This window comes from Cavia porcellus, unplaced genomic scaffold (assembly GCF_034190915.1).
Source record: "Cavia porcellus strain 051 isolate PalLab524CR breed Dunkin Hartley unplaced genomic scaffold, mCavPor4.1 scaffold_34, whole genome shotgun sequence".
NCBI classification, from domain to species: domain Eukaryota; kingdom Metazoa; phylum Chordata; class Mammalia; order Rodentia; family Caviidae; genus Cavia; species Cavia porcellus.
This window is the reverse complement of record NW_026947517.1, coordinates 26464140-26471520: the sequence shown is the minus strand read 5'-3', so window position 1 is coordinate 26471520 and position 7381 is coordinate 26464140.

Sequence of the window (7381 nt, the reverse complement as noted above, 5' to 3'; positions counted from 1 at the left end):
AATATTCTTTTCTTTCTCCTTTCCTTTCTTTCTTTCCCTTTTTCTTTTACCAGTAATGTTCTCCCTCTATCACTGTGGCCTGAGTTGAACTCAGAGCTGTTACAAGCTTATCTGGAACTCCCAGAAATCCTGCTGCCTGAGTGGCCTGAACGTAGACATTGCAGGATGTTCACCATTCCTTGCTCAGCCAATAAGTTTTTAACACCTCTATGATGAAAGTGGTCTGGTGGTGTCTTTTGTAAGGCCAGCAGTCTGGAAGGCTGTGGCAGGAACATCACAAATTCAAGGACAGACTCATCAATTTATCCACCAATCCAGAACTGGGCTCAAAATAAGAAGAGTTTTAAAAATGGAAGGTAATGGAGCTAACTGCAAAGCTCTGTATTTAATCCCTCAAAATTGAATGAAAAGCAAAAGCTTGAAAAGTAGAAATGAAGAACAAATAATATTTTACACTGACCTGGCCTTCTGGAGGGCAGTGTGTCCCAAGTAGCTTTAACGTTCATACTTTTCTTGGGGTCTGATTTCAAACAATCATCAAATTCCATGAGGAATCAGAGAAAAAGAGAATATGCTTCAAGGACACCAAGCCTCAGTCCCAGTGCAAAAGGCATTTAGAATGATCTTCTATAGTGCATGCTTACCACAGTTAAAAATTAGATAATCTGTCAACTGTGTTAATTGGATTTTCATTCCTACTCAGTGTGAAAGAAACTGGAGGCTAGGAAGGTGGTAGATAGCTTAACTAGATCCACTCCTCCTACAAAGTGTCTAAAGAGCAAAGCTGAGTATTTTATTCAGTGAGTACACAACATCACTACCAATTGTCAACTCAGGATAATGTACACCTGTAATCCCAGCTCTCTGGGAGGGTGAGGAAGGATGAGGTAATATTTAAGCCTAGCCTGGGAAACTTAGAAAATTAGTAAGACCATGTGTTAATATTTGTAAAAAAAAAAAAAAAAAAAAAAAAAAAAAAAAAAAAAAACACAACCAATGCTACAAATCTATGAAAACACAGATCATTAAGAAATGGCAGAAATCATTGTGCATGGTGCATTAACCACAGTTATTGTTACTGCTCTTCCGTGAAATTTTATGTTTTTATACACTTAAAAAGAGTATCATTTGTATTGTCCTTCTGATATGTATTTGAGTTACATTAAAATTAAACAAGAAAGTGTTTGAAAACAATAGTAATCTCTTGTTCAAATCCTGGTTGTAAATATAATTATGAGCAAAATTAATGATCAAATTCACTTCAAATTGAGCTCTCCAAATCCTAGAGGGTATATCCAGTAGCCTATCTGCAGTCATCTCAACTAAAAGCTTAAAAAGATTGAAGTGATGCAAGCACCCGGCAGCACAGCAAAGTCTACCTAATGGTAAACCTTACGCTAGGTGTGCTGACTAAAGTACACATGCAAAAAAGTCACAAAGATTTGATTCCTCAAATTATATTTGACCTTTACATTTTCATTTTTATCTGTTTTTCCTTTTTCAGGGTGGGGTGTGGTGTTGCTATACAGAATTGTCTGGCCTTGTACTCATTTTATAACCCAGCTGATCTCAACTCAGAGCAATCATCCTTCATCAGTCTTCTGAATGCTGAATGTTGATGTGCAACAACATGTCTGGCTATCTTTTCCTTTTGAAATTTTCTCCAAAACAAAACAAACTACTTAGGTTTATTTGATATTCTTATATTTTCTCAGGTTGATTATACAAAACCCAATCAGAAAGCACTGAAAACACACTGAAGATGTTTCAAAATCCTCACCACCACATAATAAAATGGAACATGGCACAGCACAGCTAAGCAGAGCACAGCTCAGTTCAGCACAGCCCAGCTCAGCACAGCACAGAACAGCTCAGCACAGCTCAGCACAGCACAGCTCAGCATAGTGTAGCATAGAATAGCAAAACAAAAAACAACCAACTCTGCTTTGAAGAACTGCTGCAAGAGATACTTTAACAATTTCTACATTATCCATACAACAGCAACATGATCCAGTAATTTTACCTTTAAGTACCTTTCCTTTGAAATAAAAGTCTGTATCCACTCCAGCATGTGTATCAGAATGGCTGTGGCAGCTTGCTTCCAAGGGCCAGGGCCACCAGCAGAGGGATGATGTGTGCAAGAACAAGTCACGGTTTGTTTGTTCAAACCCAGGGTAGTGTGTGGTGGCTCCGCCACCAATAATAAGCAGCACAGAAGAAGCCAGCACAGAAATACTGCTTGAAGGAGACCAACCAAAGAGCATCACCACTGAACAGACTCAGTGCCATCACCTCTAGGAAAGGCAAACTACCCAAAAGGACACAAAGCCCATGGTCCATCTGTGATGGGAGGACAGGAAGTGATAGCAGCCACTGGGAGATAAGTTCCCCAGGAGTGATGTGCATGTGTCCTTCATCAGCATGGAATGATGATGTCCATGGCCTTGCAAAGCCCCCTCTTGCTCTCACCACCTGCTGTCACCCCTCACAGGAGGGCAGAGTGTGGAGCACTACTGTGTGTGACTGAGTAAACATCTAAGGATGAATAAGTAATCATTCATAGGCACGTGAGAGCAAAACTTGCTTGGAATCCTCCTCCCCTGGACAGATGGGCGTTACAACATGAAACATTCACATCCTTCTGGAAAATTATTATATGTACTCTGGTAATATATCTCTGGTCCCTAATAGAATTGAAATGAAACTAACATAAGCCCAGGAGAGAAAGTCATCATAAAATTGGAGAGATACCCTAAGTGCAGACACTGTGTCCCTCATCCTCAGATAAGATGGACATAGATGGAAATCACTGTGCTTGATGCATCTGAAGCATGTACTTGTTTGGTAAATCAAAAAGTCCAAAGTGCAGCAAGCTCTAAAACCACACAGTTTTCTAGTGTTTCACTTGATGTGTCTAAGGGGCACCCACATCTGGGGGCATCAGAGGGGGAGGCTCAGCTACGGATGACAGTTGTCACCTAACTTCTTTTTCAAATGATCCAATCAGAACACAGAAACCTCTGGTCTCCAGGCACCTTGGTCTTGTGACAGCTGGTCTTACGGGGCACTTGGCTGGAGAGCGTGAGCAGTGAACACTATGCTTAAGGCCTCAATGCCTCAGGTTTGAACCTCGCATGGGGAAACCCTTGGAAATGACTGAGAGGATGTTTCAATGGGCCCAGTCACTTCAGAAAGCTCACTAGGAACTGCACAACTATCATGGGCACCACAGGGCACAGCTCATAGCCATGGCCCCTCTTCCTTGTATTCTTCCAGGACCCTCAATTCCACCACTCCAGCCCAGATGCTAAGAAGGTGAGTTTTTACCTTGGAAGGCCAGTGGGACTTGGCCACTTGTGGATTCAGACCTGACTGTGTGCAAGTGCCTCTCTCAGCCTCAGTTTATAACCCTGAATGGTGGGGTGCTGAGTGGATCAAGTTTGCAGGGTCACAGAACATGAAATGTGGGCTTCATGGCAATGGGGTAGATGTGCCCTTGTCCACATGAAAACCAGCTGCAGAGGCTGTGCTGATTCCTATGGGTGATGCTTCCATCCCCTCTCACTGACCCACACCTGGGTAAACTGTAATGTTTGTTGGAAAGAAGATTGGAGAGTCACTCCACAGGCCCCCGGATATGCCCAGGACAAGAAGGTTGGGGATGGCAATGCATCCATGGCCCTCAGATGTCATAGGAAAACAGATGGGTGTCATCAACTCACAAATGTATATGAAGACACACTGTGTGCAGACACTTCTCTGGGTATTGTCCATGATCCTGTAGGCAGAGCAGGTGCAACCATTGCCCTTTTGAGTTTCAATGTTCTTGGAGGCCACAAAGTCACCCTTGGCAGCAGAACAGATGTTGCTCATTTCAAGGCAGTTGTTCCAGGCCCCAGACCTCCCTAGATGTGGGTACAGATCATGCAAGAGGAGGTCTGCCAAGACAAAGAGAACTCAGCAACATATCGCTGCCTGAACTAGAGACTGCAGAGAGGCAGAGAGGCAGACAGACACTGACTGACCCCTCATTTCTCAGATATTCATGGAGCACCAGCCCTGAGCCTTTGAATGTAAGGACACAGCAAATACCAATGTCTTCCTTCATCAATCTGACCTGCTGTGTTCCCCTCTGATGGCAGGATTTCTGACAGGTGCTGAAGAGCATGGGGAAAATTATGAGGATGCAGAGCAGCGCCTTGACCCACATCTCCCATCAGAGATGTACACAGGTGTCCCTGGACCATGCAGGGCTAGGAACAGAGATTTCTCCCAAGAAGAAACTTGAACCACTTTTCAAGATTTCTGTTTAAGAGTTTAATTCACAGTACTGTTTGAATCAGGAAGGAACTGGGACCCTACCTAGCCTCCACTTAGAGGGTGCACAGAGAGCTGCCTGGAGGATGCTGTGCATGGCTGCTGGAAGGAACTCTGACCTTGCCCCAGGGCCACAGAGGTGAATGTTTAGCAGGGGATGACAATCTCATTGCAGCACAAGGCTTTCCAAGGACCAGCCAGTGCACTGGGAGTCTCTACTTCAATCCAATGCTTCCTAACACCAGGACCAGCAAGGGGCAAGGACATTTGGATTTCAGAGTGGCCAGTCATGAGGAGTCCTGACACAGCTGTGCAAAGTGTGTACCTCTGGAGATTACATTCCAGGAGGTCCATCTCATTGCCTTTTTCAGATATGGCAGCAAGGAAGACACACAGAAGCATGGCAGCAGAATTGAAGTTTGCTCAAACTAAATTGTTTAGCTTCGTTTGAAGAAATGATTGAAAATGCACAAGTCTGGAGAAACAAGGCTGAGAACAGTGTTATGCATGTTGTGTAAATAAACTGACCCTTGACAAGACATAGAAATAATGCCCATGAATGGGTCTGCAATGGCAGAGGCATAAAATCTCATGCATGCAGATTCCATAAATGCAAAAGAAAAATGCCAAATAAGTACTCATGTCCATGATTTTCCTTTGGCATTGAACTGCAGGAAGGGAAATCCAACCAGCAACCTAGATTTACTGAGCCACCTCAGTAAATCCAGGGCAAAATTCACCACATGATTCCCTCACCCAACTGTGAAGGCTCAGCAGCTCTGCTCCCTCCTTGTTGCTGCTGCTGGTTGACTATATCGAGGTGTTTCCATCTGCACAAGCTATTTCTGCCTCTCTCAGCTCATGGCTGCCAGGGGGTGGGTTGGACTGTGTGTTTACATAAAACCCCATCATGATTTCAGGATGGGTGACAGCCTCTTGTCTACTAGAAATTATTTTTCAAGATTTGGCATAAGAAATCCTGGACAACGTGCTTAGCCAGTTGAGGGGAAATCAGATTGTTTGAAATAAATGCAGGAAGCTCATTTTGTCACTGGCAACTTCAGTTCATACTGAAGCCCATATTTTTGGGTAAAAATACATGAGGCAGAGTTTGCTTGTCAAGATGCTAGAAGGCAAAGAAAAGTCCCCAAATTCAGTTTCTGCTTTGGTTCCCTCATTCTACCAAGCTGCACAGTGGATTCTGAGCGTTCAAGCTCATGGGGTTTGAACTACAATAGAAAGTTGTAAGAACTTCAGTTAATTGGGGCGTGAAAAGTCAAAGAAAGGTTTTTACAAAATCCAATTCTAAATATATATTTGAATAAATAAAGAAACCAGAAAAAAAAAGAACAAAAAGGAAAAAAAATAATGACAATTCTGTGCTTTGTTCCAATGCCACAGCTTCAGTCACAAAGAAGAGGAGAAAAATTTGCAGACTGGAAGGGTCCATGTGGTCAGTGATCTTGGTGCATGTGGGACTGAGAGTGTGCCCCACCCACTATGCCAGCTGAACACATGGCAGCACCTGAAGCCTGGTGGAGGCTGAGGCCAGGACTCAGGAACTGAGGACCCTGGGGCTGAGGAGGCAGAGACTTGGCTGCAACCTGGCAGGGCTGCAGCATGGATACAGTGGGGGAAAGGGTTGTAAGGCAGGCAGTGCTGGGCTCCTCTGCATGCTGCTCACTCCCTGGGCTGCCTGGCAGCAGGATGATTCAGGACTTCCTTGCTGGAAAACTAACACTGAACCAAATCTCTTTCTGTCCTCTGGCAGTAGCAGGCACAGATGAGTATGGTGGCTTCTAGGATGGCTTCTACCACCACCCCACCATGGAAGGGCTGTGCATGACCTCATGTGTTAGAGATGTGATAAACAGAGTGTTGCCTTTCTGAATGCCAAGACATACACACACACACACACACACACACACACACACACACACACATATATATATATATATATATATATATTTGAAATATGTATGTACTTTACATTTCATAATATATAATGTAATTAAATCATACATTTTCACTTACCTATTCAAGAAATTAGTCACTATTTATTGTTTACTAAACTTCATAGAAGTAATATTGAATAGAGCACTATAATTAATTCAATGGAATAAGAAAATGGACAAAAAAGAAATAGGCATCCCCCCAGGATCATGGTCTGCCATTAATGAGCCCCTGTCTCCTGTTTTCACCTGCTGCGGGGGCCTCTGTGTCTTCACTCCTGGGTAGGGAGAGGACCAGGCCATAAACTCTCTGTCGTCTCAGGGAACACCAAGGACATGGCAGGGACATGGCCTTCTTGCCACATTTTCAGTGGCTGTAATTTATAATTGACATAGCAACTCTGCTGTGGTACATTCAGTGGTTTCTAACTATTCACAGCTAAGCTGAGTAAGAAGAGAATATGGTTGTAGTCAAACTCATTTTTTTATTTAAGAGGAAAAAGAGAAAAACACAAAACAAAGCAGTGTAAGGGTATACGTAATACAGAACTACAAAAAACAAAACAAAACAAAAAACATAACAGTAAGAAATCACCTGTTAGTAGATTACATATTATCATCTTGAAAATAGTTCCTCAAATCACAGTATCAAAGAATACAAGGTGGACATTCAAACAGGGAGACTGCAAACAGCTGTGTTCAATGATCCAAAAACATTGATATAGTCAGCTATTTAACACCCCTAAACACACTTGCTGTTATATCTGTTAGAGCTCTTTTACTTTTTTTTTTCCTCTCTTTTTTACAACAAAATTTACATTTTGGATTTTATTACTCCTTAGTGCTTATTACTTTTTTTTGGGGGGGAAGAATACAGTCAAATATGGCAAAACAAAGCTGTCAGTCAATGCCAAGGATAGACATAGCACATGGTGTAGAACAGAGTACAAGTTTATCAACAATGGTTATCAACGTTGTCCCTTGTTTCCTTAAAAAGAATTGTCTATCTCATTAGATATTATAAAGTTGGACAAAACAGTAGAGAACAAGACCAATAAAACTTAGGCATTGTAAACATTACAGGACTTCCAAAGAAGACAATAATCAAACCA